The following is an 11,353-nucleotide window of genomic DNA, read 5'->3' on the forward strand; positions in this document are numbered from 1 at the left end:
AAAATAGGGCATCTAGCCAATGATTGTTTCCTATCCAAGGCTGGTACCAATTATGGGAAGAAGGGTCATCCTTCTTCTAAATTCTTTAAAAGAACAAGGGTAGTACCAATGGTAGCACCAAATCCAAAGCATTGGTTCATGTAGCAAAAATTGGGATTGTGTCAATAGACAACTCATCGTTACAATTATTACATGGCTTTTGTGTCACTCTAGTTCTTTGGGATCCACGATCTCTTCACCCCAAGATCATTTGGTGGAGGTGGGGGAAATGGTAGTGGTGGTGGTAGAGAAAGGACAAAGAGCAGGGATAGGTGGTGGTTGCATTATCATTCTGACGAATCATCAGTGTAGAGCGTGTAAACAAAGGTGTGGCGGAGAGGTGTGTGTTTCCAAGAATAGACAAATCCTATTTCAATGTTTCGGCTCCAAAATGAACACATGTTTCAAAATGTCCTAAGATAGTTCTTTTGAGCATTGTAATGATTCTGAGAACAATGAGTTCTTACTCTACAAGTCATCGGTTATGGCATCATTATTTGCTGCATAAGCTTGAATTTCCATTTTGAGTGCTTCTTTTCTAATGTCTCGTCTCCAGCACGGCCACATGTGTATAAGAATTTCATGACACACTTCTTTCAAGTTTTGGATTGCCGTTAAAAACAATGATGTTCGCCTACATTGCATAAGCTTGAATTTCCATTTTGAGTGCTTCTTTTCATGTGTATAAGAATGTCTTGACATGCTTCTTTCAAGTATTATATTTACTTTCAGAACAATGATGTTTACATGTGCAAGTCCTTGGATATGGAATCATTATCTATTGCATAAGCTTGAATTGCCATTTTCAGTGCTTCTTTGGTATTTGCTCTACGTCAAAACTTTGACCTTTGTCTACAAAGCTTCACAACGCATGTAGTCAATGTCCCTTGTGTCTTGGTCAAACTTCTTCTTCTTCTTTTGTTTGGCTTTAGTGCTTTGAATATCATCAATGTGATCCTGCAACATTGATACTATCTTAAGATCTTTCATCTCCTTTCTCATATGTTCTATTTGTTCCTACTACTCTACAATTTTCTCGACTTGTTCTTCTACATTAAATTACACTCAAGAATGTTGATGAACAATAAAAGCACGTATTAGCGGTACCACTTTTTGCATTTTTTGGTGGTACCCTTTTAAAAAAGTGGGGAGCAGTAAATTTTTTGAAAAAAAAAACTTGTCGGTCTTTATAGTTTTAGATTCTACATGAATTCATTGATATATAACTTGCTAATTTATTTTACATGTAATACATGAAGATGGGGCTTGGAAAGTGCTACCAAGACACCCCTTTCTGGTGCCACCAATACATGCTTTGGCCACTAATCCTTGAAGTCTCCACTAATACTTGCAACTTTGTTGTGTGCTCTAAAAACTCTTGCAAAGTTGTCATCGGCACATATTCTTTATTTTGACATGATAGAGGGGTAAGCTTCATCAATTTCATCATTGCCTACGTGGCATTATTCCATTCTTTTCACGTTGTATTACTCTTGTAGAGCACGTTGAGAGGTGATTTATGTAATGAGCTTTGTTTCATCTTCAGTTCTACCCTCAGAAAGGCTAATTTCTCTTGTTTTTGACAATTAGCAGAGACAATCTTCCTCATGTTGTAAAATCTTGTCAGCCCTTTGTTTCTCACATCAATCCATTGGCAATGGTTTTTGCACTACAATGCGCATACTTGGCACCAAAAATTCCATTAGCATAATTTATTTGGCTCCATTCACCATCTTGAAATGTGTAAAGCTAGTGTTAACTTTATAAGTGGTTTTGAAGGCCCATAATGCCAAGCACAACTTCTGCTCCCCTTCTGACCTATTTTTCTTTGCAATCTTCCTTATAATATATTTGCAAGATTTTGTCTTTTGAGTTGGCTTGCCCATGGACCAAGAGATAATAAATTTTTAAAATCCTTGGTCATTAACAAGCTCAATTAGGCACCCAAACCTTGAAATGATATTTTCATACAAGAACTTTTCTACCTCGATGGATTCCTTCATTGTGAGTGCCTTCTCTTCTACATAACATTCTTCTTCAGAATCATTTGTAGTTTTTTTTAAACTTTCCCATTGGCTTGGGGATGATAGATTGTCGGCTTTTTGTGCACAATAAGGTGAACTCAAACTAGCTCAAATCCCTTCTTGTTTAAGAGCTCTTCCTTGGTCATGGACAAGTTCAATTGGGCACCCAAACCTTGCAATGGTATTCTCATACAAGAATTTTGCTACACCATTTCATTCCTTCATTCTAACTGCCTTAGCTTCTACCTATTGTGTGCAATAATCTGTGGCTACTAGTAGGTAAGCATTCCCTATTGGCCACTCTACGGACTTGAATGGTTTGGAAAAATCTAATCCCCATTTTTTAAACAGCCCAAGTCAAAATTGGTCTGTGATGCATTTTTTTCTTTCATGCCAATTGTCTTGTTCTCTAACAAGGGCACATAAGTTGGAATCTCTAAACAGTGTTAGCCATTAAATACCTGCATATAGCACATTTTGGAATGTTGTCTCTTCTACAAAGTGGCATGTCCCAATTCCCTTGTGTGCCTCATGAAGAACCACTCCTCGGTTTGTGGAGATGTACACAACACCAATGAATGCCATCGGCAAAATGCCAATATAGATAAGGCTACATTTAATTCAAAATTCCAAATTTGTAAGGCCATATTTTTTCTATGGTCCCTATTGAAGTGTCACAAAACGGCCTATTTGCAACAAAAAAATAATCGTGTGTTTGTGCCAATTGCTCATGTGTACGGTAGTCACAAAATGTGTAACATTTGGAAAGTCATCTTCTACACCAACTTCTTGCACTCCATTTTTCAAATCTCCCACCCCAAGGGAGACAAATAATTAGCAACTAAATGTTGCTTTCTTAGCGTGTGAACCACAGTGAATGCAAAATTTATCATGATAAGAATCCATCGTTCATTTACATGTAAAGTTTTCTTAGCTACTAGGTACATATATTAATGTTGAATATTTCACAGAAATACGAACTTTGCTTCCAAGAAGGTAATGCCAAAACATGCTTATGGAGTAAATTATACCCAACACTTCCCTCTCAATCTTGATAATTGAGTAATTACATTCTTCTTGGATCATCCATCGATGAAGGTGGATACATAATCCTTATATGGATATTGGGGCTCAGAGAAATCGGGGAGTTTAAAAGCCAATACCTTAAAAATCCTACCTTCGTATTAATTTGCAAAACAATGAAAGTTCTTAAATTCAAAGAGTCGTTGAATGTTGGAAACTTAAATTTATATAGTGTCCACTCTAATCATATGTTTTTCAGTGCTTGGAGAAATGATGAGGCTTAGCTCTAAGCTAGCGACTATCTATCACAAAATTCTAGAAAACATGGGAATAAAGGGTCTAACTCAAAAGGATATAGATGAGTTGGGACAAAAGCAATCTCTAGGAAAAACCATAAAACATGTTCTAGTGAGTAAGGTAGGAGACTATTGTGAAGATGAAGAGGGAAACATCACCTTACCTATAGAGTATGATGGGGTTAAATCCATGGTCGTGCCTTGGTAGATACACATATTTTTGTCAATGACACTACAACTCGGCTACACAAAATTGGTCTACCTACTAGAGTGATGGCACACTTATCCATCCAGCTCATTCACTAATGGTTCACACTAGACCGTTGTCCCCTTATTTTGTATTTTCTCTTTTATACATTATGAACTTCTTATCTTGAGTTAATCAAGAAGAAGAAGAAGAAGAAGATTTTTCCTCCATCTGTGTGTGTGGATGCACATATGCATGTTTGTAAGAGCTCAAGAGCTCTCCTTCTCTATCTCTTAACATGGTGTTAGAGCGTGGTTGTGTTTGAGGAGATTGGAGTAGCAACCAAGATCAATAGGGATTCTCGGGAGACATCACAAAACAATCTCCAATTATGGTGATTCTTTGTGGATATTTTGCATCTCGATTTTGTGTGTAGTCCTTTGGACTCCTTTAGACTGTACTTTGCAATCATAATTCCACTCTGGACATGTTTTGACCCCTATTTGGTGTTAAAGTGTGTTCATTTTTAGGATCTTTGAGTTTTGGGTTTCTTAAGATCTACTGTTTGGTGGTGCAAAAAAATCTAGTTTGGCTGCAATGTTCACAAATATTGTTTAGGACTATGGAACAAGTATATGTCTCCATATTGTGGTTATAGGTTGTGATCAACTATTTTTAGCAAGCTCGTTAAAAACATGATGTCCAACAATGATGGACTCAACCAGATTGTCACCAGAGAACCTGGACAAAAACAACTTCCATGCTTGGAAGTTCAAACTTAGCACTTCCTTATGGATAAAGGTATTTTAAAATACATTGATGGAGAGCATGAGAAAGCACCAATGTTACCAAAGCAAGGTGCAACTTCTATGCAGATAAAGGACTTCAAAGTTAGAACCTGAACAAAAATAACTTCCATGCTTGGAAGTTCAGAATCACCAATTTCCTTATGAATAAAGGTTATTGGGAATACATTGATGGAGAGCATGATAAAGCACCATCGCTACTAGAGAAAGGTGAAATTTTTGTGTAGATAAAGGAGTTTACAGATTTGAACAAAGGAGCTTAAAAGGTCATATATTGGCTTTCTATGAGTGTGCATGATAGTATGACTGGGCACATACAAGATGCACAACACCAAGGAAGCTTGGGACACCTTACTATTAGTGGATGTGACCAATACAAAAGCAAGAAATCTATAGTTGAAAACTAAGCTGAATACAATGCAGAAGAAGAATTTGTTTATCAATGACTGCTCACTAAAGATAACGAACATATGTGAGTCCCTTGCATTAATCATTCAGTGTTACAATTGATGATGATGATAAGATGAAAGTATGTAAGGTTCAGGTCCATAATAAAAAATAGTTTAAGAGTTGTACCCATCTTCAAGAGAACATTTTTGCAATTACAAATTTTGTGTCCTTGCTGATTGTGGAAGAGAAGGAACTTAAGTAAGAATATTCTACATAGGGCATAAATCATATTGAATAGTTACTCTTCAACAATAGAGAAAGAGAAACAGGATGCAGTACAAGTCATGGAGGTGGTCAAGGAAGATGCAATCACCAAGAGGAATAGCAAAATAGTTCTAAAGATAGAACACAAAAGGTTGATGAAATTTTCAAGGCAAGGGGATTCTAAGATGCTGTGCAAAATGCATAACTTACCAATACAAGTCAACATGGCAATGATATATGCTAGGGTTGTGGGAGACATGGTCACTTATATTTGAGAGTAGTTACCAAGACATCCTTGTCTACAATGTGCCGATGTCACAACTGAGACATTGGAACCAAGTTTGGTTGTTTTTGGAGAACAACACGGATACCTCACATCTCCAATTCATGCCAGTTCAACCCTAGTCAATGCAGGTGATCCTACAACCATAGCCGGAGCCAATCCAACCACGACCACCATCACCTCCTCCATCATCGCTAGTTGCACCCAATTCTAACTTGGGCAAAGAGATTGATTTCTAACTAAATGGTTCAAAAATGGAAAAATGTGTAGGGGCTAAGACCAAACTACACATATATTTCTTGCATAGTGTTGTAGGAAGTTCTCTTGTTCAAAAATAGAAAGAAAAAAGATGCAGAAGACGTGCTGGCTAGATACTTGTAAATAATTTTTTGTAGACCGATTGGAGCAAAAAATATTTTAATTGAAGATAAAAGATGTTCTACCATTCAGCGTGAGTGATGAAAAGCAAGCAAGGGACAAAGAGCGAGCAAAGAAAAGTGAAGAACACATTGAGCACATTCTAACCTTTATTGAAAATGTATGTCTACACTATGCATATATGGGCATCCATCTAGAAGTTATAGTTTTATTACCTTCCTTTGATAAAATTTGCATTAATAAAATTTGCATTACTAAACTTCTCAAATTACTAATTGGCATGTAAGTTGAGGAATATGTTATTATAATCATGACTAGTACACAAGCAATAACTTTATTATTTGTTATGTTTTCTATAAATGAGACTTCACGGAGAGAAGTGCACCACTCGAATATTAATTTGATGACATACAAGTACAAAACCTTTTAGCTTACCTACAAACGCATTTAAAGTGTTTTATTTTTTCTTCACCAAGCTTGACTTTTTATTGGTGATGGTACTAGGTGCATATAATTACCAATGATTCAACCAAAACCAACTCATGTTCTAAAAGATTCCTCAGAGATGGATTTGAATAACCATAAACACCTCTCTCTCTCTCTCTCTCTCTCTCTCTCTCTCTCTCTCTCTATCTCTATCTCTCTCTCTCTCTCTCTCTCTCTCTCTCTCTCTCTCTCTCTCTCTCTCTCTCTCTCTCTCTCTCTGTCTCTCTCTCTCTCTCGCGCGCGCGCGCAGTCGTTTTTTGACCTAGTAGACAACAGTTCACTCTTTTGATCATAATTTCTTCATCCGAACTCCGATTTGGGTGATCTATAGCCTCAATCAAAGAGCACAAAGCCCTCTACGCATTGATGTAAAGACATAAATTTTCAGAGTTATGGAAGGTGTTCCTGTAACAACATTTCCAAAGTGAACAGGTTCAAGAAAATTGACTCTCATCTCTTATTTTACATACAATGTCTTCCGGCACTCGCAAGGGTTCTTCTTCTTCAACAAAGTCCAAAACCATTGTGGAAAATGATCCAAGATCTCCTAAGTGTGGAGATAGCAACAAAACCACCCAACCAATGCCATCTAAAACCATGATCATGGCATACTTGGTATCATTGCAAGAGATCGTAAACAAACAAGGTGAAGACTTACGAGCACTTCCAATGGAGAATGGCACACTAAGGGTACTTGTGTTTGAGAATGAGAATCTCAAGAGGACACTTGAGATGCAAACAAAACAATTGATGCAACTTGAAGAGGAAATCAAGGAATGTAAACGCTCTCTTGTGGACTTGAATGCTTTGAAGGAGCACATGAGCAACGTAGAGCATGACCATGTATTGAAAGAGGAGAAATTTGATACCATGAGCCGGGATGTATGCGACATGAAAAATGTATGCACAAACAAATCTTGGGCTGATGTATGTGGTAGCAATGTGGTTGCTAATTTCTCACTCATGCAAGATATGGCTAAAACAAAGAATGTTGAGAATGTGGATGTGGAGAAGTTGAAGGAACGAGAGCGACGTTCCAAGAACATTGTTATTCGTGGAATTCTCGAAGAGAAGCTAGAGACACCTCCTTCTCTTGCCATTGTTATTGAATATTTCTTCAAAACCCACTTTGGCATGTCCGGAGTTATGGTCTAAGGAGCACGTAGAGTGGGGAAGTAAGGAGCTCCTCGCTCTGGAGAACGGCCAATTGTATGCACCATGCCGGATGAGACCAAGCAAAAGGTTATACTTTATAATAGTTGGATATATTTTAGGGATACAAAATGTTTTGTATGTGAAGGTCGCACCATTAAGCAACAAAATATGCGTCGCAAGGCATATGAGGAAAAGAATACGAAAAACAAGGAGATCTCTAATGAAGAAAATGTGCCCAAGGAGGAGGCAAGTCCCTTGAGCAAATAGGGATGTGTGACCTATGAGACCGAGTTACAATTGAAAATATGTTTTTGGAATTATAATGGATACCCATGGAATGCGGGGGTTGGCATTGATGACTCACAAGCAAAGCCGATGTTGTACTTCTTGTTGAAACTTGGGAACACGATACACAAAGGATTAGTGGCTTGGAGAATTACAATGTACATTCATTGATGTGGTCAAAGAATCTTAAGCAACGAAGAGGACAAGGAGGGGTAGCATGTATGGTTAAGAAAGGTTTGGAAGATTTTATATCAATTGTGAAAGATGAGAAGTACAAACGTTATGTATGGCTGAAAATTATGACACCAAAAAGAGCACCTATTTTTGTAGCCAGTTGCTACATTCCTCATCATGATTCTCCTTTTTATGCTTGCATAGATAGAGATCATCCATTTTTTTATTTACAAGAGGACATTGCTTATTTCAAAGGTGAAGGTGATGTTATTGTATTTGGGGATATGAATGCTCACACAAAAACATTGCAACATGATACTCAACAATTTGATATGCCATACATTTCAAGGGAGTTGGAGGAAGTTCACTTGTATGATCATTCTTCAATGGATGAGAATGAGCCAGATCACTATGGAAAGTTACTTTTACACATGTGTAATAGCACGGGTATGCTCATTGCCAATGGTGTGACTTTGTGGAGTGGAACCAATGGATGTATACATAGGAGACATAATGGGGAGAGTGTGATTGACTATATGCTACTCTCCGAAGCCATCATGTATCGCATAAAGAGTTTTGTGTTTGGCCAATGGACCACGGAATATGACCATCGCACCTTGTGTATTGACCTTTCATGTGGAGAAGCAACTAAGCATGATAATCTCAACCAAAGGAAAGAGAAATTATCACTATGTACAGATTTCAAACAGGTACCAATGTACATTGAAATGGTTGAGGAAAATTTATGGATGAAGAAGCTTCAATATGATGCATCATTGGAAACTAAATGGGAAGCTTTCAAGAAAGTTATTTGTTCTTGTGCCGAAATGCTTTGCTATAAAGCATCTCCATGGTATCAACAAAGATAGATCACGCAAAAGGTGGTTTGATAAAGAATGTCAAGATGCTCGAAGGTCCTTGATAAAGCTTGATGCAACTATGGAAAAAGACAACTATCAAAGTCATTTGCATACATACAAGGCATTGATTCAAAAGAATGGAAGTAGATGGGAAGTAAAGCAACAACTTTTTCAAGTCCAAGAAAAGGCACATGCATGTGGAAGATTTTGGAGAAACTTGAGGGGCAAGCGGGTTGATAATTTTGGTAACTTGAGTCTTGTGGATATGTATACACATTGTAGGTAATTAAATGAGCAAGCAAATGCTGAAAAAATGCCATTTTATGGTTCACTCCCATGTATGCCTTCTTTTTTTACAATTGAGGATGTATGCAGCGGGCTTGAAAAGTTGGCCACTCGCAAAGCGAGAGATCTTCAAGGTATCAAGCCGGAGATGATAAAATGGATGGAAGATTTTACCCATGAGTTGATGTGTGATATTTTCAACCTTTCACTTCAACATGGTATGCCTTATGATTGGAGTACTAATTGGGTTAAGCCTTTGCATAAAGGAGGGGATGTAAAGAATGTAAACAACTACCGGACTATAATGATTGGGTCTCTTATGGGAAAGTTGTTTGGGTGCATAATGGAGATGAAATTAAGTGATGGGCTGAAGATAATGACAAGCGTGCAAAGGGATAAGCAGGCTTTCGTCAATGCCATAGCACCATTGATCATCTTGTCACTCTTCGTGTTCTCATGGAGGAAATTCGGTTGAAAGGCAAGCGGTTGTATTGTTGTTTGGTGGACTTTAAGAAAACCTTTGATATGATTCCACGTAACAATTTTTGGAGAGGGATGGAAGAACTCCAAGTGCCAAGTGAGTTTATGCTTGCAGTTTCTCCAATCTATGAGAAGGTGATTTGTCAATTGCGCATGGGAAGAGAAATTTCAGAAATTTTTGTAAGCACTATTGGGGTTAAACAAGGATGTCCGTTATCACCAACTCTCTTTGGTCTATGCATTCATCAATTGGAAAAAATGGAACTTGACTTTATGCAAGAAGAAGGCATGGAAGAGGTCACTATTTGCAATGTGGTAATCATGATTTTGTTGTATGCGGATGATGTAGTTCTTCTAGCACACACTTTAGAAGATGCACAAAAGCTTATGGTTGTCCTTGAGAACTTTTTCTTGCATGGTGGGCTGATTGTGAACGAATCCAAGACAAAGGTTATGCTTGTCAAAACCAACCATAAGGAGAAGCCATTGAGACACTTGGAGTTGTTAAGAGCTTTAAGTACCTTGGCCTTGAGGTTCCATCCAATCACAAGTGGCATGAATGTGCTATGCGTCGTTTGGAAGCAGGAAAGAGAGCATAATTATGCATTTGAGAACATGTGTAATGTGGGAAACATCACGTGTTGGGTTCTCAAGAAGTATCTTTTTGATGCATTGGTGACAAGGGTTCTTCTTTATGGTGTTGAAGTGTGGGGCGGGAGCATCTCAAAGTCTACTTGGGAAGAGTTTGAGAATGTCCAAAAGTGTTTTCTCACAAACCTTCTCCAAGTGAAGACAAAAACACCATATATGCTCCTACTTCTTGAGTCGAAATGTCTTCCAATTGAGGTTTGGGGCATGGAAAGGGTTGTGGGGTACATGATAAAGATGCTTCAAAACCCCTCACATCGACTTCCTACAATTGCATGGGAAGCAAGCAAAAAAGTTCAAAAGACGCATGAAAGCAAGATCTTGAGCACGGGATGGATGCACAACATAAAGAAGTGGTTTGGGAGATGGGATGCATTACACTTGGTACATGATGCTTCAATTGAATCCCAAGTGAATGAAGCTTTTCTACAATGCCAATGTATTACGGTGTCGAGGGATATGTGTTCTCTACGTGAGCCGGGCAGGCGTCGAGCCTCTGACTGTGGGAGGTGTGAAAGAGAGAGAACAAGAACAACAGATACAACTGAATCTAGAAATCATTGTAATCATCAATTAATTGATTAACGCTTGAGTACAACTTAATCCTTAGCCAAGGCGGTTTGTTAACAGCACCGTCACTTGGATCATCTGCTAACTAGGAGCTTAAGCTCCCATTTACACGATTAACCGCACCGTTAACAACACCGGACTTAACAAAATGCTTAATCAACTTCGGATTGATGTTGGTGATGGAAATTTTCTTATGTTGCTTTATCTGCCTCGTGCTTTCCTCTTGCTTCTTACCTTGCTTTGTTTATCGTGCATGCCTTCTCTTGCTTTGGTTCAAGACCAAGTTGGCCTTCTCAAGCTTACTGGCTTCGACCTCAACAAGTTTACTTGCTTCGACCTCGATTCGACCAAATCTCAACTTTTGCTTGTAATCCTCTTCTCGCCTTGGCTTGCTCAAGCCTCGACGAGCTTGCCCTCAAGATTCTTCGACCAAGGTAAGGTTCTCTTCTTACTTCGTCTCAATCTTCCTCTCGCCTTGACCAATCTCCTTCGGGATTCTTGCTTCCCGAGAACTACAATGAGATAGATGGAGCTTGCTTGCCGAGAACGAAAGTGAGAGAGAGAGCTTCCTTGTGGCCACTCCTTCTTCGCTTCCTTTGCTTATCGAAGAGTAGCCGAAAACGAGAGCGATATAAAAAGAGCTTACTTGCCCCGAGGTTCTTCCCTTCGTGACCCTCTTCGCCTTTTTTCTTGTGTCTGAGCTCTTCCCTGCTTTTTTTT

Source organism: Adiantum capillus-veneris, chromosome 2 (assembly GCF_014529385.1).
Source record: "Adiantum capillus-veneris isolate H3 chromosome 2, ASM1452938v2, whole genome shotgun sequence".
NCBI classification, from domain to species: Eukaryota; Viridiplantae; Streptophyta; class Polypodiopsida; order Polypodiales; family Pteridaceae; genus Adiantum; species Adiantum capillus-veneris.